This window comes from Montipora capricornis, chromosome 2 (genome assembly GCF_036669925.1).
Source record: "Montipora capricornis isolate CH-2021 chromosome 2, ASM3666992v2, whole genome shotgun sequence".
Taxonomy (NCBI): domain Eukaryota; kingdom Metazoa; phylum Cnidaria; class Anthozoa; order Scleractinia; family Acroporidae; genus Montipora; species Montipora capricornis.
The window spans coordinates 3,866,059-3,890,005 of record NC_090884.1 but is presented as its reverse complement, the minus strand read 5'-3'; the positions used below and the strand labels follow the sequence as shown (position 1 = coordinate 3,890,005).

At 38.9% G+C, this 23,947-nt stretch overlaps 1 protein-coding gene and 1 long non-coding RNA gene across 2 annotated transcripts in view; one reads left to right on the top strand and one right to left on the bottom strand.

Moving 5' to 3' along the window:
- The window catches only part of LOC138038524 (cartilage oligomeric matrix protein-like), a 78,089-nt gene extending 70,465 nt beyond the window's left edge, over positions 1 to 7,624 (bottom strand). The window contains exons 1-2 of the mRNA XM_068884438.1: positions 7,236 to 7,624; positions 6,738 to 6,812 (exon numbers count right to left, since the gene is read on the bottom strand). The gene's annotated coding sequence lies outside the window, so the exon portion shown is untranslated. The remainder of the gene's footprint in view (positions 1 to 6,737; positions 6,813 to 7,235) is intronic.
- A 1,807-nt stretch (positions 7,625 to 9,431) lies between these two features.
- The window catches only part of LOC138038529 (uncharacterized), a 29,739-nt gene continuing 15,223 nt past the window's right edge, over positions 9,432 to 23,947 (top strand). The window contains exons 1-2 of the long non-coding RNA XR_011130252.1: positions 9,432 to 10,538; positions 14,404 to 15,271. This is a non-coding gene — a long non-coding RNA (uncharacterized lncRNA). The remainder of the gene's footprint in view (positions 10,539 to 14,403; positions 15,272 to 23,947) is intronic.

Here is a 23,947-nt window from a genome sequence, read left to right as displayed (position 1 = left end):
GTAATTTCGAATATACACAGAGGAGTGTAAACAAAATACATGCATTCCTATTTTCGAATGCCCCATAATACATTTTGTTTGCTTCCCCTCCAGCCCCCTCCCAAATTTAGCATAAGCTATTGTTTTCAACTGCTCTTGGACCATGTAGCGTCCCCAGAGCATTTAAAAACATGGGTAATGCAAAATTAGGGGGGGGGGGGGGAAACAAACGAGTATTATGGGCACAAATAGAGACGAATGTAACAAGGCGTTTTCTGGACGACGATGGGTGGGGAAATCACCCATGGGGCTAGTTATGCAGTGTAGAATCTTCGATGACCGGTGGCACAAAGTTCTGAGATGAGCAAAGAATGTGACACGAGGTCAACGTTTTATCGCCCTCATCCGAGAAAACAAAAGCAAAAATTAAGGTTTAGAATTGGAACCAAACGAACTTCAGCAGAGTAGAGATGTTGGCTCTGCTTGACAGCGGATACATTACGTAGTAAGTAACATCGGTTATCCGCGTTATAGGAATTAGAATGGAATGGATGGGCTGTTGCTGGGTCACGCTCACCTTTCTCGAGCAGGTCTTGGAGGACTGACGTGATTATTATATTCAGTCAACAATTCTAGATGTACGTTGTAATCAGATACGAAACTGTTACGTGTATAAAAAGTTATGCAGTTTCAAGCAAATGTTTGTAACCGCTGTTTGTGTTTTATTATTGAAACTTAAATGGCCCAAATCAAAGAATGTTAAAAGAGATTGATTGGCGCAGGGCTGAACTCACGACATCGGGCTAAAAGGCTGAGGCTGTCACATACTGGCAGCAACCTAAGACAACGGTCCATGTCTGATGTCAGAGCACAGCAACCAAGCCAAACGTATAAATTAGTAGAGAGTCGATTTGATTGGATGAAGGAGGACGAAAAACCGGAGAAAACCGGACCAAAAACCCTTTAGCCAAATTGAGCCGACTGTAGCATGTGTAAATCTCAGCCCACAGGGACACAGGAGCCATGGTTCATGACCAATTCGCCAGCTTGTAGTCTCTGCATATGATTATTCAGTTTCCTTTCGACTTTTAAAAACAAATAAAAAATAGCGTCAAGCTCAGAATGAATTTTTTCGTTGACGTCTTAATACTCCGGCAGAGACTGACAAGAAAGTGGTCAGTGAAAACAATTCGAACTTCAGACAACAGAAGCCGCGTGGTGGTCTATTGAATTGACTTCGTTTATAACTGAAAAATTCCATCAACGATATATTTTAAGAAGGAATTTTTCTCTGGACTGAAACAGGTACCGTAACACGCTATCTTAATCAATAAATCGAGTGAAAAATTTCACAGGCACTCGTAGAAGAAAAAGGGGCGAATACTTACCTGCGATGTCACAAATTTTACCATAAACACTCTTTTTTTATAACAAAGTTTAGGATGAGATTAAACCAAAAATTCTAAGAAACATACTAAGAACATACGTAGAAAACCGACGCGGCACGAGAGCCAGTTAAGAACGTCTTATTTTGCTCATTTTTGTTTGTTTTGTTGTTTTAGTGAGTAGTAAATATAAAGGTAATACTGTCGTCTAACTAGGAAAAGTACCTCAAAGACTTAAGGACGTCTTTTAAATCCGATTAACAATGTGGTTTCTTATTCGCGTGGCTATATCGCCGGGAACACACAAATCCCAGGTTGAACTTAGTGTACCACACAACTATAAGAACATGTTTAGAAGGATTTCAGGCTCAAATTGCCTTTTTAGAAAATATCATTCCAGCCTCAGCAAACTGGACGTTCTTGGAAATAAAAACAGAGCTGTATGCCACTTGGAAGCCAATAACAAGCTAAAATGAAATCTAGTCAATGTAAATAAATTTAATGTTGGATGGTATAATCTCGTCGGTTTAGCTCGACAATATACGACAAATAATATTATGAAGCACTTAATATGCAGCACTTATGTGATGAAGACATAATATGCTAAGGACCTCGAGCCTTAAAAGTGACGTGCTAGAATTATGCAAGAGACAGAGCCAATTATTTTAGCCTTAAAACTCCCACATCTTTTCAGTCGGGAATGCTAATTGATAACATCATCCGCTCTCTTCTCGCCAATAAAACGATTGGTTAAATGAACTAATCACATTTCACATATTTCTTAATATCTCCTTGAGTTTTAACCAACAGAACTGCAACTGTATTCGTGAATTTCGCTGGTATAGGAAACAGTCCATCGATTTAGAAGGAGATGCAATTTTGTGATCGATCTGTGAACTTTAAAAACCGGAGCATCAGTTTGAGGCGAAGGTATATGATATGATAATCACAAAACTTGGCAGTTAGTTTAAATTAAATTTGATGAAAATACAGGATCAGAAATTAGCTACTGTTAAAAAGCGATCGATTTTTTGTCATCGTCCAAAGAACTCTTAAAACGGAGGATAAGTTTGAGCGAAAGGCATGTGAGAATTGGTAATCAGAAATCATGTTGAAATACTGGTCAGAACGTACTTAAGAGCTTCAACCTTTCTTGTTCTGTGTAGCTTTCTGCGATGAACCAGACTTCTAACTTAAGGCAAAACCGTTTAACATGCAACGTTATGTTGTAAACTATAGTTACGATCACTGTACATCACCTGGCCTATACAATGCGACGGAGTGAACGTGCCTTCCCTCGGAGAAAATGCTAACCTCTGCTCTATGGTATTTAACACCTCTAAAATTAAAATATATGAGCTCGTAATGATTAAAAATGACGCAATTATGTTTAGGATGTGAGAAATGTGTACATTCAAAACAACATATTTAGCATTAATTAAGGGAAATACGTAATCGTGTTTGCGAATGTAAGCACGTACGCAAAGTGCAAAAAAATTATGTATTTTCTGCTAAATGGCGTGGATGAGGAACACTCCTTTAACGCGAGGGTAATCCAGAACCAAGTCTGTGATTATACCATTTTCTGGGAAATCACGAATACGGTGACAATCAACTTTCTAAATATAGTGCCAGAATCGACCAGACGAAATTCACCCAAATAGAAAATATTCCGTTTTCAAAGTGTGAAACCACGAGAATTTCTGTCAAGAAGGGCCTGGCAACGGAAGAGTATGTAACTTTTTTACATTCCTCGCATATCAAACGGGAAATATGGAGTACCTCCACTACAACTTAGTTTTTATCCCAATGCATTGGTCTATCGATTTAACCTTCAAATTGCCATTTGTTTTTTAATGACAAAACAATCAGGATTTAATACTGCTTTTTATTAAACAAGCTAGGAGACGCGACTTCGTTCTTCTTAACCAAATAAGGCAATGAATTCTCCATTAACTAATGACCAAATGACCCTCTTATTCTCTGTTGCTTAATCGAGCGTCTTTCCCTCTGCTTCTGGCCATAACTTGTTCGTTTGCGGCAGACTATGAAAGATCTTTCAACAAAAAAAAAGAAGGCGCGGTAGGAAATATGGAGGATTATATGATTATCTTTGAATAAATTGGTTGTTTATTTAACGTTTTAAAAGGCTACTGTAAAAAATCAGCCAGATAACTCTTTTTATCCAGTTCAAAACGGTTGTGTACTTTAGGGTTTTCTGAGCCAAGAATATTATTATTGGAAATACTAATTTGGCACCAAAGGCAGATTAAGATGACCGCAAAAAATTACATGTCTATATATAATAATTTTACCGGAATAGTTCCTTTGGCCAGGAAAAGCAGAGGATTAAGCAATCAATTCAGGGAGCCCAAAATGACACATTCCAGAGACGTGCAATCGCCGCTGTAATTACAAATCGTTGATTTTGCTATGCCCTGTAAATGGTGGGGAATGGAGCGCGTGATTTAAAGCTAATCACTTTCAGCGTGACCAGATAAAAAACCCGCAAAACGTGCTCTGGTATTAAAATACAATACCCTAAAGGACCTTGGTGTCAAGAACATAATTATTGCAGAATGCAGTTTATGAGAAGTGTATGAGGTGACGGTAATGACAAGATACCGAAAATGGCCATAACTTCCAGTATCCGGATTACAGTGGATAATCTCTCTCGTTTTAGCACTCGACACTCTGCCAAGAATTTCGCTCATTGCTGCACGCACTTTCAAGTACTCTTCAAACCTTCCAGAAAAATCTACAAACGCTTTGGATATCATGCCTGCTTATTTTTTTCTTTTTTAATGTATCTCTTTTGACGGAATAACGTTACGAAAACGAAAAAAATTATCTTCAGGTGCCCTGATAAATGTCATACCTTATCATGGGATGCATGAACATAAATGGAAAGCCATAAATTGAATGGCACATAAATGCCAAATTTCACTTGAAAATGCTGAGATTACATACATACATGCATTCTGTTATGGCAAACAGACCATTAAAAATATTCCGGAAAAAAATTACCGTTTTAGCGTATCATGTTTCACTCGTTCTTAGCTTGTAACAAGCGGGAATTAAGAATTTCTTGAAAGCGTGGTTGGTAGTCGAATCTAATTGAAAGCGCTAATAGGCGAGAATTCAACCTCATAAATGGACTTGAACAGCTTAATTTCTTATAGAAGAACATCGGTAGATAAAGATGGCGTTTGATTTCATAGAAAAGGGCAAAAAACCAAGAAGAACCTTTAGCCGAAACACAATTCATCCACAAAGCGCTCGTTACTTTTGCGTTTCGTACCCAAAGTATCAGCGCAGTTTTCTGCAAACGGACTATATATAATATTTCAATTATTACAGTGTGGCGCAAGTGTCATGGACTCACTCCTCCCCCAAACAAAGCCGACTCTCTCCCCGATTTCTTTAGGAGAGGAAGCTACATAGACTCAGTGAAAAAAAATTATGGCGGACTTTATATTGCGGTTGCCTTTCTTCTCTTGGTCTACCACTGAAAAAACGACTTGTTTTTCAAATAAAAGAGCCCCACAGCTCAAGAAAGAAATCTTTGTTATTCCACCCACTTTCCACATTCCATAATTAGTCTTGCATTAAGTTCGCGCAACTTCGCTTCAGCTCAAATATTCAATTTGGAATGTCTTCACATGTGCATAAACGAATGAATCAACCGGATCCCGCCATTATCTCTACAACCATTGCAAAAATATTTGACAAACTCGAATTGAACGAAAGTTGGCGATTGTTTTTCTACTGTGGTATTCGTGCATGTGTCACTGCAGATTCAATCATTTTAAAGTTCTCACTCGATGGACGGATTAAAAGAAGAAGATTGAGGGAAATAAACTCGTAATAGGATACACATCTCGGAAAAACGCGAATTAGCCAGGAACTTGAAAAAGGAGCGACAAGTGTGATAACTCACTAAGAAGCGATGAACTCCCTCCGTGGGTCGTATCCGTGAAGGATTAGTGTTTGTTACAACGAAATCATGAAAACAAGATCAGTTCGGCTGGTACCAGCTCTGATAAACATATTCGATAGATCTTGCATTAGTGCTGATAGTGCATATATTCAATTGACAACATATGATAATATGTAACAGAAACTACTGGTTACAGACAGAGAATTCGCCTTTGGGATAGATAAAGTTAGTCAGTTATCTAGCTAGGCTTTGATTCGAGCAACTGGGCCAATATACTACACTAAAAAATCTCTAGGCCATATGTAGAGCCTCTTGTTTTTTTCCTGTCTTACAAGTCCGTATTCTGGAAGCCAAATATCCAAGTGCACCGACTCAAAGCAAAACAATATCAGTTTGTTGTCTTGCAAAAAAACACCAGGAACTGCTTAAAGTAAACTCCTTGGCATATTCACTGTTTTCACGGTTTTATGATAGAAAACACGGAATAGCACCAGCACGATATAAACAAATATAATTTCAAGAGAACTGTAAAGACTCTGCAGAAACAACCAATATCGAGGCTGATGAAACCTCGAGTGACGCCGTCGCTTATTGACATGGTATTAACATGCTTTTTATTTCATATGCCTGAAACTTCACACTAACGTGATATCGTTTACAATACTTGACTTTCGCCTAAAGGTATTTGAATTGTTTGTTTTAAGTGAACAAAAAGCAGCTAACGCCGCGTACAAGGACGTCTATAATCTTGCTGCCTAAGAATATGAAAACACGAATCGGTACAGCTCGCATTCTCACGATATACTTGTCTTTCGTACGTTTCGTACTCAGTTCATTCCCTTCCTTTAGCTTTGTACGTCCACTCGCTGCGACCCAGAAACGTTAAGTGCTGCAGACGTTAAAAACGCAATGGGGTGTAACTTTTCAAACATACGTTGTTCCTGACTCCCTGTGTCGTGGGCCGCAATTCCCGCAAATTCAAAGTATCCGCTGATAGATTGAAAGTATTTCATATGACACGCAAAATGTTAACGTTTCGTTACTCTAAGTTTCACCCGATATTTCAGGCAAGAAAAAGTTGGTACCTTTTTTTCAGTCGTAGCACAGTCGTGTTGAGCAATGTCGCAAACAAAGGGTTTACTCAGACTATGATATGGTATCATGGAGAAACAATTACAAACAAACGCTTGTTCTTTTGGGGTTTTTTTTCACCTTCATTCTATCTAACTGGTTGCTTGTGGTTCGTAAGAGCTAAATTCATGAAAGGTCAAATATCCCCTCTAAACAAATAAAAGCTTGACCATTTTAACGAAGACATATGTGTTTGAAGAATCGAAGCTGTAAATCAACGATAACAATTTACTTAAGAAGGACATTTGACGTATATTTTCCAGTAAAGTAATTAGATATATTACTTTAAAGCATAAACTTACAAATCTGGAGTGGCAAAATCCTTTCCAGCCCGCAAGATTATTTTCCGTTGACGAGTGTATGCAGAAAGAACTGACCTGGAAAAAAATACGACAAAATCAAACTTAACTCTTCAACGCCTCTATCTGATAAAAGAGGAAATTTGATAGTTCAAAGGTATGAACGCTTAAACTCCATTAATTAACCAGGCAATTACATGCGAGCCTTTGAACACTGGACGAAGGCTTTGGTGGTAGAATACTTCACGATCGAGGAAAAAAAAAGGGCCCATCTCTTCGACAACCGTGCAAAATGCATTGATAAATCAACGAGAGCTCGGAAACATCACGCCACCGGATACGATAAAGCGCTGGCGGGTTTAAAGATAAATCTATCGACAGAGTTGCCGTCCAAAGTGCCGGCGAGTTTTAACAGAGTCCTTAATAGGAAACAGGGCCCTGCAACATTAACAATATCAACTGGACTGTAAAAATATAACAACGACTTAACACCGAACTTACCAATAGCGGTCTTTTACATAAAAACAAAAGTTTTCAAACACAAATATCGATAACCAGGCGTGGATATTCACTTCGCTTTTTACACGAGACCCCACTTAAGTTATACTCCTCGAATTAAATAATCATGGAAAGAATCTCATCGACGCAATTGTTGATTCCCAGCGAAGTCTAGAGTCAAGCAACTGTGCTTCATCAATTTGCTTGCTTTATCTTCTCTATCAGCTGTGTGTGTTGCCAAAACGGTCAACAAACACAAAACCACCGTTTGGGAATCGCGCAAACGAGTTATATACAAGCTCTCGTCCACACTTGCAATATTCGGCCATCAATGATTTACATTCATGTAAAAGAGCCTCTCAGTTAAATGTTTCTGCTTATATGTTGAGTGGAGAAAGTTTATTTTGAGATCTCCGTTTGACCCTCAGGAAAGATTATAATCCGAGACCGAAATAAATTTAAATTTGTAGCACGCGCCAAGCCATTGGCCGAACGCTTATATAGAAATCACGCCATGTATTCTTGAAACTTATCACCCAGATTACAAAGTGAAAACTATTGTTCCACAAGTTTCCCTTAATAAAGCCAAAACTTCAATCTATTTAGACTACTTTTCAGTCATCACCGGAAAAGACTGTTGAAATAATGTTTGTTTAACTGAAATATCGAAGGAGTTTTTATTAATCCGGCACCTTTTTCCCCACGAGAAAAAAGCACAGTTGTGTATCTCTTATTTCGGAACTAATAATATGCACGGAAAACATTCTTTAGTTTGATTGGCTAAGAGAAATGCAGTTCCAGATAAAACAGTGCAGAAAACAAGTGACCAAGTGCAAAAAGACGTGACTCTCAAATGGCCAATCAAATGAAATCCCCGGATGGCGCAATGTTTGTGTCAAGATGTGTGAGGTTTCTTCAGATTGATCACGACTTTTTTCAACGATTTTTTCAACGACTACAAATCATTGCACTAGCCCAATTGTGTTCGTTTTTGAAAAAATATACTCGATGATTACCAACACTTAACCAACAAGACATGGCAAATGCAGTGTGGGCGAAGAATACATCGGAAAAAGCTGAATGTTTCATTTGAAGCAGTCTTTTTCTTCCAAACGTTTACTACACAAGTTACTCTACAAAATTTGTTAGTTCTAACAATACTCGATGTCTTTAAGAGTCTGTCCTAAAATTTAAAAGGTTTTGTTAGGTTAGGTTGCCAGGTAATCTTACGGCTTCGTTACATACAAAGTTCATACAAAGAGCCCTTGCTCAGATTTCACTGAGTTGCATCATTAGATGCTACGCACAGTTCATATCAAAAGGGTTCAGGTTTCTGAAAAGACGAAGCGTTGATTCACAAGAAATCGTGACAAAAAAGAACTGCATTCACAAACTTGAGAGATGACTACGTGTATAATGTTACATTTTTGTGGAATCTTATCAGTGTAGAATTCATAGGGAAAAGGGAGGGCGGCGATTCTAAGACGATAGCCGATTATTTTTCCACCCACGTGTTTCTCGACACAGATTATGTTCTGAACTCGCGAAATCATCCTTTTGTTGATCTTTTTTCCAGGAGGCTATGATTTTTTAACAACTGAAAGAAGACGAAGACATGTGATTCTTTTTTTTCGTTTTGCCACGTGTTTCCAAGAGTAGGTTTTCGTATTTTTGAGGAAACACATGGAAAACGGCTTCCTCAATCAGTTATCAATACATGATAGATCATATTTTCTTTAGTCGATTGAGACCGTCATTATTGTGAGGTCTGTTTATGTGGAGTGTAAACTAAAAGGCTTCCTGAAAGTTCTCATACCATCAGTGATACACTTGTTAATTCACAAACTGCTCATGATTAGACGCATTTAATAGAAATGTCTCTCTTCAAACTGAATTAGTGATCTTCTGAGAATGATTTTTGTAAAAAAAAAAAACTGTGGAGGCTTTAATTCAGTTCTGTGTAATTCGTCGAGTGATATACATAGAGTAATTTTTACAGTTTAAATTATGTATGCTAGAGTCGAAAGCCGCCACAAGGGATGGTTTCACTCGCAAAAACATGTACATGTAAATGTATCTCTGGTTCGTAATTGCCTGTTACAACCTTCACTGAATGTCGAAAAGCATAAGTAAAACCGCGGCAGAACCAAAGACAATGCAATGACTCACAATTCGGCAGAATTCGATTGAAAACTTACCTTCAAATTATATACAGTCGCTCTGAAACGAACACTTCAGCTTATAGGCTTCACTCCGAGATTAATGAACAAAGTGCTCCAGTGTTTTAAAGCGGAATAAGCCCCAAAGTGGGCAAAAATCGAGTGCATACAACGTAAGAACAAGCACACTTTAAAACTAGCTTCAGTGTTGTCGAAGAACTTCTGCACTTGTGGGAAGCAGCAAGAGAGTTACATCCGGTCAATTAAGACCCCGCATATCATTGAATTCGCAGTTGTCCACCACGTCAACTGATAACTTGTAATGTCCGGCTGTATACTCCCAGAATTAAAGATACCTTTTTTGTTCAGTCAACGCTGCGTAACTCTGAAACGCTGCTCGATCTTTCAATTTAGAATACCAGTTCTTCAACGATTTCTCGTGAAATTCACAGCTCGACTCACATGTCGTTCCCGCGAACATTCAAGAACGAGCGAAGAATTTGCGGATCACTTAACTTTGTCCGTTTTAAGACATTTTATCTCTGTTGTTATCTTCCGCAAACTGATGAGGTACTTAATAGTTTATTTTCGGTCACGTTTGTCTGGCAACCATAGATAAAACAAAGCTTTCGTGCTTATTTTTGAAAGAAAGCAAGTGACTGTATACCTATGACTATGGAAGAATTAATGTTACATCTTTCCTGATGGGATGTGTTATTCTCGTTAATTTGCAAAAAATCACATGGCACATTCTTCTGTTGTAAATGTGCATTATCGATGTTAAACAATATTACAAATCGTAATCTAAAGTCAGTTGCTAGCTCGTTGAGCTCTTGCATCGGCAAGGTTTAACGGTTAAGTATTACTGTACACTGAAAAGTATATTATGTTTCGTATGTAACTGTCTCGGAAGACAGATTAATCGGATCACGGGACTTCATTTTTCAACAAACTACATCACCGAAATTGCCAGTTCTGCCGTGTCATGATGAGGGATATAATATCAAACAATTGCATCATCTTCTGACACTTCGTTTATAGATCCTTATGGATTGAGAAGAGGTGACTGGCTTGGTCTACTTTCCACCGACATATTTGGAATTTTTGGAGCAGCTTTTCGGTTTTCAGCGACCAGAATTTTCCAAAGGTAAACAATTATACTAATTATAACACAAGACGCGAGATCCAAGATTTGAGGGGGCGTTTTTCTTCAAGTTGGAAATTCTCCAAAAAAAAAGAAAAAAGGCATCGGCCAGGGATTGAGGAATCACGTACGAAGTTTCTGTTTGTCTGACCTCGTGCAGTTGATATAGCCATGGTTTCAGTCTCATCGACTCTTCATTTGATCTTACCGAGTCAACCGATTGGAGCTATATCAGTTCAATGGCTAGGTGTTCAGAATATAGTCTAACATTATGGAACATTTTTATCGTACGACGTAAGCCTAAATGGTACCTCTATTCCACAATACTTAACAATCGAAAAGTTAGGACCGAAGCCAGTGCTTCGGTATGGGACCTACCGACCCATATTTAACTCAAGAAGTTGGAAAAAACTCAAAAAGAAAAAAAGACACGATGAAGGCGTTTTAGTTTAAACTCTGGTTAACGTTACCAGTACATATTTTCAGTTTCAACTTACGCCAGACCACGGTCCGTCCACGGGAGAGGTTCGCCAACTCTATACTCGTTTCTGCCGGGCTCCTCGTCACTCGATTCGACTCTTACCTTTCGGCAGCTTGAAAGTTTTTTTAGTTAGATTGCTTCTGTTTGTTTCTCAGTTTTGTTTCACTGCGACCCAAACTTCGATGCCGGGTAAACGGAGAAAATAGGGGACGGCCTTATCTTTCAGTACGTGGGCTGCGTGGATGGTCATTTTGTGTTTGGGTTCAAATGTGAACCAGGCCTTTACAAGTCCTTCCCATCAAACTCTACAGTGAGAACCGCGGAACAGACTCTGTGTAGAGGAGTTTTACGCAACGATAGCGGCAGCGTCGAGGGAACAACAGAACCAACTTGAGAGATCGGTGATTTTGCAAGGCCCAGGCCTAGGGGTTTGGGATTCTACCAGCATAACCCTTAAAAAGATAATTTTAAGTCGTCCCCAGAAACCATCGCTCAGAATTTACGAAACTTTTCTTCAAAACTCTTCTTAGTGAACTACAAGATAATTCATTTTCCGGGCAGAATTTTAACTTATCCCTATTAAACAATTATTTTCATCCACCATACTTGAGACTCTCATCCTTGCGTATATATCAGGTCATTCCAATCAGTTCAATAAATCAACTCGGGGATCAGTAATCCTTGGCGTAGTATTCAGAGTATTTCAGTTTTGTCGTACTCAGAAAGCGTAAGCCACTTTTTTCGATCACCACACACTTCCGGTAGACAATTCATCGTTTTCAAAGTTGCCTGTGTTAATTAGAGTAAACTGTTTTCTCTCGGTCAGTCGAAGATAAATTTAGCTCATGACATAAAAAGAACAAATCAATGAAGCACTGGACCCTTGAACCGTTAATCAGCAATGCTATTAGTGATATTTTTTGGCAATCCTGCAGCAACACAAGGAATCAACAAAATTAGCAGTAGTAAAGACATTTATAAGAAATTAATTAGCAATTTCTGAGTTTTGCCATGAAAACGGCGGAACGAGTTTTGTGTGATACACAATTTCAATTTTTAAACAAGACTTTTGCACTTTTCTTGAATCATCCAATTCGAGTGCAGTTTACACCACGGACCAACAGATAAGTTGTTAACTTTATTACCTTTGACTTGATGATGCCGATTTCCGTTCGGATTCAATTAGCTTAAAAGTGTAAGAAAGTTCTGCCTTCAGTGAATTCTTTGGCCCCGCGTTCACACGTATCTGGACATTTTTGCATCCTCAAATTTGTTTTTTGTTTTTTTTTTATTCAAAAATATCCGCGTCCACGAGGAGCGTAATTCAATCTTTTTCACTGTCCACACGCATCCGGACACACTCTTGTGCCCAGTGCTTTTGACAAACATTTTGCTTGCTGAGCATGCGCAAAATCGTTGTTGGCACCATTTTGCTGTTTAGTTAACGAGTTGCACGTGACGATTTATGTCACCCAGGAAAGACCGGATCCGATAGTGTTAAGCCAGTTAAGTCCACACGTAACCGAATTCGCAGCGTATTCAAAATTTTCACGAAAATCAAATCTACGTTGTATCGGCTATTGCTCAAAATATTTAGCTTTTCAAAAATTTCCACTCAGATACATGTGGATGCGAGTCGTATTCGCTACAAAAATTGTGTGGAGGGGACCTTTGACTAAAAAAAAAAAAAAAAACCATCAAAAACTTCACTCGCAATGTTTTTCAAGTTGGTCATCGCTTTCATTCATTTTAATTGAGACGGTTTGGACTCACAGGTATTCAACTGTAAGACAGTCGTGGTTAAAAACATAAACCCCGTACAAACCATGACGCAACATTGTAGGTCAACAATTAGTATATGCTTTTGGACTACTCGCATGCTGTCCAAATTGAAAATGATTGGATGAGAAAAATTCTGGTACAACCTCGTCCAATTTGGCAGTCAGTCCGAGAATATTTTTGAATCCAGTTATTTCCAAATGGACCCGTATGTGTTACCTATTAATCATATAGCTCCCAAAAACGGTTTTTTCTCACTGTTTGAGCCGATTAGTTTACAAATCCGAGAGAAACCACTGTCCTGGCCAGCTAAATGTTTACTTCCGGTGTCCGTTCTGTGGCGCCACAACGTCGCGTGCTTTAATAAGCTCCCTAATAGCTGCAACCCGATTGGCCAATACTCGGTTCTTTTATTTATCTTGACATTTGGTTGATGGAAAGTATCCAGATTTTTCTCAAATTGGACGGTTTGTTCAAGGCTGAAGTTAACATTCCAGCAAAAACTATCCTATTTATGTTAAATTTGGACAGTTGGTAAAATTTATAACAAAATAGACCTGTTGGCAATATTGGATTTTGATGCAGCTATGTAATTACTCCCAACATTGTTGGGTGTTGCATCTTGCGTCCGTTTGCACGCAAAGTTGCGTGTTGTTGCGTGTTTGCACACAAAGTTGCGTGTTGTTGCGTGTTTGCACACAAAGTTGCGTGTTGTTGCGTGTTGTTGCGTGTCGTAAGCAGTTGCTGCACGAAGTTTGAAACTGGTCAAACTTTTAGCCCCGTGCAAACAGACGCAGCATTGTTGGTCAACAATTCCCAACGATGTTTGGGAGTTGTTGAGTTCTTTGGCACGGTCCTTTAATAGACCTTGGACCTTACATGCTAAATGACGAAACAAATTCATTGGAAATAGTGGTTTTATCTGCTAAAGCCATGAGATACCGTGCAAGTAAACAGAATATATGAGGTGAATTGGTGGATAAAGAGAAATTCGACGCAGCCGCTCCTGCCAAAAGGAAATCGCAATAACTGACTTTAATTAACTGGCCCAATTAATATCCAATCTATCGAAGCAGACTGTGTTGGAGCAAGTACTTCATACAGCTTCAAAAGGAGGTTAGCGAACTAAGCTTATTTCGCCCTTCTCTTTACTGACGCATTTAGCGACGTCGTCACTCAGATAAAATGGCTTTATATTGGCTTTTGGTGTGCAGTCGTCTATAGCTATAACAAAGAAGTCTTTATCTTCCGGAAATTCCAGCCACTTCAACTTTAAGCTATTATATAATGGTTTGTGCCGCAGCAAAAGGAAATTCCTTTGTGCTAAAACAAATTTTGGGAAAAGCCGTGGTCTGGCCTCTTCAGGAGATCTATTTTCGTCAAACCAAGAATTTTGTGACCTTAAAACACAGTTGACTTTTCATATGGGTTTTATTAGCTGTACGCACGCATTTATAAACAGTCACATTGCGGAGCTCGGTAAGGCGGCATTTCTTTCGCAGAGCGCGAGACAAATCCCATCGCTCTTCCCTCTAAACCTTATTAGGCACAGAATTTTAATGCATATACAGATGATCAGATAATGACGACATCCTTATAATCTTCTAGCAAGCATCAACATCAACTGGCGTGGATCCAAGCTAAAAAAGTCTTATGAGGGCAGAACGTTTGAATAATTGTGTCCATTCTTTGGTGGCCGACAAGATTCTTGCATTGGAGTAACCTGAGGGGCGAAGTGGGTAGCGGTATGACGTCACCGGTGTGTCTTACATCGCACATTATTCTGAGAACGAGGTTGGCACATCTCAAGTTGGATGACGTTTTCCCTGAACGTTTTTGCTTCGATAAATTAATGTCGGACATTTGTTTTACGGTTGCACACAATATTGCTAACGTTGGGCAATATTGGCGAACATTGTTCATTTTTATGCCGAGGCATGTGTTGTAAACGAAAACGTCTCAACGACTGGGGAAGATTTTAACCATCTTTAAAACCAAAGATAAGCTTTCACTGTTTGTACAAAAAAGGAAATAAACTAATTAGTTAGCCTGAGGTTTTAAATACCATAAAGGTAAAAAATTATGATCTTTTATTTCGACAAATCATCATCAATATTTTTTCCGACTAGCCGTTGGCATTCTAAGGAAAGGATTGAATGATGCTTAGAATCACGTTTTTATACCTGGTGTCAAACGCTTTCTTCTTTTCACGACCAATGAATGCAAAAAGAGACATCTTCGATACCGTCAGAGCCCCTTGAGCAGAAGCTGCGCTAGCTCTGGGTACGAGAATGACTATGCGCATGTCACTTATTGCTGCCGCAGAGAGTCAGCCTGAAGCGAACGAACGAGGCAGCTCTCTAATCGGGAGAAGAACACATTTTTCTTCGAAACGCAAGGGATTGTGGTCAAAGACGCAAGGAATTGTGGTTATGCGCGAATGGGCAGAAGCTTGCAGCCACGTTCCCAATTTCAGGTAACGGCTCTGTTTTTTAATCTTCTAGTTCATTTTCGCTTCTTTGACGCTTCTTTTATCCGTTATAAACTCTATCACAGCTTCGTGTACACATAGGATAAGCTGTCAGGCTGAACTAAAGCGATCAATGGTCAGCATTCCGCATTAAATATGAATATATTTCGATTCAAAAGAAGATACGGTGCATACAATATGTTGTCCAGTATCCGAAATAATTTCAATTTTTGCAACTCGCCCTCGCTTATTAGTTTCTGGAAAACGAAGTATACTGAAAGGAAACTGAACATTTAAGCTTTGAGATGCAAGTTTTGGTGGGCTTTGACCTTTTGGATAGTTTGCAAAGGGCGCCGTTCTGTTCGGTGAGTGAAATTTTCGTTGATAATATTTTCGCTTTACACTGAGCAGTAAAGTGATCCCTGTTGAAGAAAAGGTGTGTAAAAAAAGATGTTTTCGAAGGAACCTTTCGACAGTTGCCGTGAGACTTCTCAAGGAGTACAAGTAGTTATAATGTTTCTAGAATAATGGAGGCCAGAATCATCAACAAATTTTCCACTTAGTATGCCCAGAATACGACCAGTTTTTTGTTGACTGTGTAATACCATTGTATAAGCTGCGCTCATGATTAATTTTATAACGATAACTTAAAATTGACCTGTGTGTAGTGTAATGCTTTTCTGATGCAATTCAATTAAAACTTTCTTCATCGATTTATCTTGCTGAATTATTTTCTGTGTGTTGCTTTCCATAACTAGCGGAACCGGAAGTTAAAACGGTATTCTAAAGCTTTTCACGATGCTCGGTTCCTTTAAAGTCGATTTATATTTTCCAAATTCTAATTCCAAAGTACTTCAAGAGCTAAGGGAGAAAAAAACATCTCTGCTGTGGTCGGATTTCTGGGCAGCATTCGACATCTGTAGAAATGCAGATTTCACCACGGAAACGAAGGTAAAAACGTACGCAAAGTTTGTTTTCAACATATTACAAACTAATTTTTAAAGTTATTGTTTGAGGGCCAAATTTCACAGCTCTTGCGGCTAAGGAAGGAGAATTATCATAAATCAGTTTTAAACTGAAGTGGTCGGATTCTGGTCAACAGACTGTACTGATGGCGTCACGAAATTGCAGATACCAAGCCCATTTGAGAGGGGTTAACTTGTGGGAACTTTTTGTCGTGAAATCTCGCAAAGGACGAGGGTTAGTTAGTATCGACCACTGTCAAGCTGATTCACAGGTCTTTCTCATGTATATTACTGTACCTTTACAGTCACTCGAAAAGTCAGTAGAACTAATAACCTCAGCAATTCGGGAAAAAAAAGAAGTTGAAGTGAACTCGGAAATGGTCACTTAAATTCTCGTTGCCAGTGTTACGCGGTTCCCTTTTATTTTCTTCAATCTCCCTCGGTTTCGTATGATACTTGAAATTACATGTCCTCTCAGGGGGCTATTTACGCTGTAAAACGATGTGTCGTTATTTTGACCACAACTCATACCTTTTTAGAGTATTCAGAGTCTACTCAAGGGCGCTTACTAAAACCATGCTCTTATCCTCAAACTGTTTTGTTTCTTCTCTCGAGTGGGATTCCAGATGAGGGTCCTGTTTGTTCTGTCTGTGCTCAAGACCTATCAAAATCTCCCTTCAATTCCACGCACGAACTGCGAACTGTCGTTAAATTACCGCAAGTATATTTGAACATCTGAACTAGTTTAACTGAGATGCATGATGCGAGCCGGTTTCGCCGAATCTTCACCGATATTTCTGGCAGACCTCAATCTCTTTTGGTAGCCAACGCCAGCAAACTTTCTTCAAAATCATTCGGCGACCAATATTCAGGAGAACGAATGACAGTCAAAAAACTGAGGTCAATTGCACACGTGACCTCGTTTCAAGTGGCTTCCATTCAAACAAATTCATTATAAAAGTCTCTATTTCATTTGATTTTTTTTCTTTCGCCCGCGAAATAAATACAAACGAGTTTGTTAACTTGGATCTTGTTAGCATCGGCCTTTTTCAATTGTGATCCATATCTGGCGAGATATGGCGAGTGCGTATTTCGAATAGGGCCAAGCCTTTCTTTTCAAAATGCACTGAGATTATTGCGGTTAATGACTTAACTGATGATACAATAGAAAGGTCTAGAAATAATGGATTTGCCTTTACCATTAAAAGCAAAGTTTGATTAAAGCAGTTACGAACAAAAGAATTTTAAACACATTATTAAGACGACACCGTCGACATCTCGAATATGACCATAGATATCCATAGTCGAAACATCTTCACACTTTTGCACAATGACGGTTTCAATGAGATTTTGAGTCAAACGTCGGCAAAACAAAAAAAGAGACCGGAATATTCCCTGAAAATAACTGCACACATCTCATGAAGAGAAAACAATTGAGACCAAAATTTTCTATAAATTGAGTTTTTGTTTTGTGCGGTTTTTTTTTTTTTTCAACCGAATAAATCAATTTATCTTTAAATGATTCGGTTTCAGGCGCCAATCTGCTGACTAGTTGCGCCGTCGGTAACAAGCGCACAATGGATAATGGGCAATACGTCTTTTAAGCTTGCAAAAATATCCTTTTGTAATTATAGATTCAAGTATCCACTAGTAATGCAACAAATGAACGATGAATGGTCCACAATGTTTTCAGCATAAGGCTTTGGGCCAACTTCGAACTAACATTCGGCACTCAAATATTGCAATCCACCTATTTTAGATACTGATAGAATTATCTATTCATCGAAGCGGAAAACAAATCAGTATCATTCCTAAGCTATGAAAGCACAATTACTAACTTTTGTCTTTGTAAAGCTCAGACTGAATAACCCCTTTTCCTTAGAACTAAGCCAACTAATAGACCCGATGATTTAAAACACACACACTTCACCTTTTGTCAAAATAAAGTGACCATTTAGTACAGCCCCTTTTTTCCAACAGGTCGAGCTGTTCTGACCGAATCCGTTCCACCTGGCGGTGATACAGAAAAGAATAGCATACATGCTTTGCTGTAAAATGCCGTTGTGTTGTATTTCGGCTCAACGGCTTTCTGTTAACTTGGTTTCGTTTCCCGCATATCCTATGAGATCGATTGTCCACTTTACAATTAACCACTTCAAATGTTATTTTGATTGAACGTTCCTGATTCATGTATAGTTTTCGAAAATGACATCAGGCCCAGACCAGATCCTCTACTCCACAGTCGTACTTCGTCAAGTCGTTTAGCGGTGATATAGGGTAAATATTCAATTGATTATCGTGACGAGACAATCACTAATGTAAACAATGGTTGCGATAAATTAGATATAAGCTCTAATAAATGAAGTACATGTTGTTGTTCTCCGTTCGACAGATTACGAAGGCTTCCAGTGATGGTACTTTAGTGTTAATGCAATCATCCACTCCCGGTGTTAAAACGTCAGAATGTCACGACTTTGTTTGCTTCGAATCCAGTGAAAAAAGACGCAAAACTGTAATCACTTAATTGATAGGAAGTAAACTATAAAACGAATCTCTTAGATGTATCTTTCACTAAGGCTCCCTGGCATTTGGGGTCTTTCGTCAGCTACTCGAAAACAGAAGCAACAGTAACTGAATGTGTGTAGTGAACATTAACGAAGTTGCCACGAACAAACCTCAGTACAAACAATTCAGACACTGCGACGAGAACTCGAATATTCGGAAACAGTTCCTAAATTGGAGGGGAAACGAGCCTTTTAAGAGTGGTAGATTTCAACAAGTGGTCCTCAAATCAGGTGCGTTAAAATTGACTGAAGAGACAGTTGTTAACTGTCAACAATACATTCATTTTATCGATACTCACTTAAACAATCATTAAGTCCCCTCTCTTGTCAGCCTACACCTCTTGTAGTTGCTTCAGATGCGATCGTTCAGCTGTAGAATCTAACGTGCGATGAACAATGTTAGATAATGTACTTGGGCAATATACATGTACAGATACTGATATTGGGCAATTACCGACTACGTAACAATGATTCTTTATCGCACGAAAATCGCTTTAAAAATGCCAGCAATATTTTACCTTGGCATTCAGTTGGGACAAATCATCGGCCGTTTGTTGAGGTAAATCAAGATATTCGACGTGGGAAAAACTACAAATATTTTATCTGAAATAGGCCCTAAACACATTCCTGTACACATTAAGATAACGAAAGCAGACTAACTTTCTGAATTATACCCGCGGGCTTCAAAGCTAACGCCTACTGTGTTTTTAGTTCGAACTCGTGAACCTTATTTCCTGTAAGATAAGAAAACACAAGAAACTTAAAAAACGCTTTTAATTTATTTAATGTTCGTTTAAACTTTCAAACTAACTTCGGAAGTTGTTACGTAACAGTTTTCAAGAAGTGCGAACAGGTTTTTAATTCTCACTTTGGAAATTCAGTATGAAGTAGAAATATACTCTGGTATAAGGTTTTTTAAAATTAATGCTTCAATTGCAAATCAACAGATTTCTTTTGTCTTGACAGTAAGACTTGATGACTAATGAAGTCGTACTCGAAAAGCGGGCAGCACTAAAAGCCGGAATCCAGAATTCGGAAACCAGAAACCAGAATTATCCACAATTCGCACGAACTACAACAACTTAACCACTCCTTGTACGCTCTGCTATAATCCCCACACTTAAGTATTTAACTCTGAGGAAATATAAACTGTAAAATGGATCCGACCATAAAGACTTGAGCATGGTGATGGCAACATAAAGCTGAGGCAGTCCACATTACAATAAAAGGAAACTTAAAACTTGTTTCGTTCTTTTTTCACCTACCTTGGTACAAAAATGCCTCTTTTAAAGGAAAAAGGCGCCCGGAGGATGTGATGCATAAGTGACGGGGTCCGACTGAAGCTGTCGATTATAGGTCGATTATAGGTTGTGAATATGAAAATTTCACATTGTTTATCGAAGTTATATAAGTTCTTTGGAGACGTCCCACTAGCATTGAATAAGCCGGGAGACAAGCAAGTTTTGAAGATTCTGCCGAAAGACAGATAAATATTGCGCTTCAAGGTCGACAACTGATGATATGTTCGGCTTGGGTTAGAATGTTTTTCCGCCGTGTTTTCGCAGTTTTCACAAACCGTACCCCTCCGAATGATGTAATTTTATGACATCCAAAATGCCCAAAAAGCAGAACGAAACATTACAATAACCACTCAAAACTGTTGAACAACATAAAAGAAATAAAGCAAAAGGAAGAAAAGCATGGATGGACACAAATGGACAAGATTGAAATGGATTGCATTTGCGTAATCAGTGAGAAAAAATCGGCCCGACGTCTTTCAATTGCAAGTTTATGGCAAATCGCCTGGACAAAGGTCGCTTTTGCTCAGAATCAACATGTGTGTGATGTGACGATAATTTGATCAGTAAAGGAATTCCACATTACCGTTTTCGAGTTTTAAACTTGTGATTAACTAAAGATTAATGATCATTAATCTTTGAAACAGGATGCACAAGAAACGAGGCCTCGATTGTTCAAAGGGTGGATAACGCTATCCACCGGATAAACTAATTAACACAAGCAAAACCAATTGAGTTCTCCAGTGGACAAGTAGTGATTTATCCAGAGGGCAAGTTGTTGTAGTTCTCGCGAATTGTGAATTCTGATTTCCGGTTTCCGAATTCCGAATTCCGGATTCCGGCTTTTGTTGCTGATAACGGTCGTGACCGAAAAGATGGAACCAAAATCAATTCGATTCGATTTCGGCTTTCTTTATATACAGTTTATGCATTCATGTCTGGCTCGGCGACAAAAGTTTTTCGATAATTAGATCATTTATATGTGTTTCGGCTTTCTTTATATACAGTTTATGCATTTATATCTGGCTCGTGCGACAAAAGTGAGCCAGACATAAATGCATAAACTGTATATAAAGAAAGCCGAAACACATATAAATGATCTAATTAAAGTGATTAAAACTTCAATTCAATGATTTCAACCGTGAGTTCAATGATTTCCTGATGATTCAATGAAAGGCTGGAAGTCAAAGTGAGTTCGAGCTGCTAGGCTTTGCTTAAAACGTATGCTTCTCAGTGTTAAACGACTTTTTTGCTGGCGTCCAATCTTGCTTCTCCGCCTTTTTTCTACATTCTTTCGGTGATTGTGTGTGACGTAAGCCACACTTTACAAAGTTTATTTTGGTTCCATCTTTTCGGTCACGACCGTTATCAAGCTAATAGAGACCTTTAGATTCTAGGACGAGAACGACTACGAGATTTTCTCATAGAACAACAGTGAGCGCGCGAAAAACCAGCGTCATTTTGGCGGGAAAAACGCGATACCATCGTCATTTTAGTACAAGGTTTTGCAAAATGTTGTCGTGTCAAAACAAGTCAACAACAAGGTAGAGGTTTTGGCATTTTTCGATTAGCAAAAACGCTCGATTACCAGCAGTAAGGATAACTGAGCAACCTACACTGCTAACAAAGAGTAAGATTAATCGTCCGGGTTATAAATCTTCTAAGTATTTTCAAAATGGGCAGTCAAATCTCGTCCTAGAATCTAAAGCTCTCTAATACCAAACTCCCACCGACAAAGAATCACTCCTATTAGTTGCCTTGGAATAAGACAGTCTTTTAATTAAGAACTGCGAACAAAGTGCTGCCTTTGTAAATGACATTCCAAAGTGCCACTTTAACTTTCTAGCCTCCGTTTTAGTTTAGCAAAAAAAATCCTCAAAAGGCCATAGCCTGAACAGCCGAGTGGGCAGCTTTTTTTCATTTTGTTTTCATTTCATTTGTTTTGCTGAACTGTTCTAACCCTTGCTATATTGCGAGGATTATTGTGCTAAAAAACACTACTATTTCTAAGGGCAAGAGTGTTATTTTCACATATCATATTTGCATTTAATTTAGGACGGCTAGTAAGTATTTAGTTAAAATTTTGTTTTTTTTTCGTTGGGGTATTCTGTCTTTGTATTAATGAACGAATTTACACTGGAGACGAATTCTTTTATTGCCCTCACGTGATAAGACGGCCTTGTTGGTGTCAAAACAATAGAAAAATGTAGCTCAAGTTTTGCATAATAATAGAGTCAAATTCCCAAAAGAATTTTTTCGCTTTTGTCCTTTCCACAAACATGGCTGCAGTGACGTCAGGTGCAATCAAAGAACAGGGAGCTTAAGCAACGACAACGGCGACGAGAACGTTACAAATTTGCATATTTAGCAGGCAAAAACAATAGCTTTGCACGCTCTACACGTGCGTTTTTCACTTTTGTCCATTTCTTTGCCGTCGTCAGCAAAACAAGAACGTGAAATAGCCAAGTTTGAGGTTTTATGGAGGACGCCAACAATTGAGGATAAATTTTAATTTTCCCCCCTAAATTACGCGCTGCTCATACCGGTTTCATTCCTGAGGGACTGCTACACCTTGTTATATTAAAAGGCTTGGAATAGTCGCGAAGTGATCGCAATAACGTGAATTTATGTTTTTACATGACGTTCTCGTTGCCGTTCCCGTCGTCGTTGCTAAAGCTCCCTAATAGGGAGCTTTAGCAACGACAACGGCGACGGCAACGAGAACGTCACAAATTTGCTTATTTAGTGGGCAAAAACAATAGCTTTGCACGCCCTGCACGTGCGTTTTTCATTTTTGTCCATTTCTTTGCCGTCGTCAGCAAAGCAACAACGTGAAATTACCAAGTTTGAGGTGTTATGAAGAACGTCAGCACTAGGAGATAAATTTTTATTTTTCTCCCCTAAATTAAGCGCCGCTCGTAACGGTTTCATTTCTGAGAGAATGCTACACCTTTGTCATATCAAAAAGCTTGGAATAGTCGCGAAGTGATCGCAATAACGTGAATTTATGTTTTTACATGACGTTCTCGTTGCCGTTCCCGTCGTCGTTGCTAAAGCTCCGTAATAACTTGTCTAAGACGGATATTTCGTCTACAATTCGTCTGTTATAAATCCGGTGTTTAGACAAATTATGGACCAAAATTCCTCGTCGGTGATTCGTCTGCCAGCCTGTCGGTGAGAGATGCTAGCAGACAGCTGTTCCAATAATAATGGGGCCACGTACGTGCTATGGTCTCCATAAAGCATTAACATGTTGAAAACAAGATGGCAACCGAATTTTGTAAGTTTATAAAGTCTTATGGGTAGGATCCTTCCCATAATACACAAAACAACTGCCAACACCATCCAACATCTGCAGAACCAACAACTCCCCAACAATGTTTGGAAGTTGTTACATCCATTTGCACGGAGCTTTACACGAGTTATTCATCTCCACTTTAAATTCGGTCCATTTTAGCTTATGCTCATTCTGCGAAAAATGTTGACGTAAGTTGCTACCAAGGTTCACATTGCAACTACAGTGGGTCGATAATCAGACATAGCTTGATGCAGGAGCTCATCAAGAGGAGCCTCTATCTCTTCTAATTCCTTGAGTCAACCCTTTCCCGAGTAAATTTATTTTTAGGAACAGGTTTTTCCCGCGAAAAGTATCATAATTCCCTTGACGCTGAGATAGCTCTGTTTTGATTGGCTTTTATAACAGTGGGCGTGCTGAATGTCCCAAGGCAGATTGGCTTTTACAAAAGTGACCGTGCTGAATCTCCTAAGGGATGTGTTCTATAAATAAATCTACTCGGGAAAGGGTTGACTCCGAGGCCAAGTATGGGAGATAGAGGCTCCTCTTAATGAGCTCCT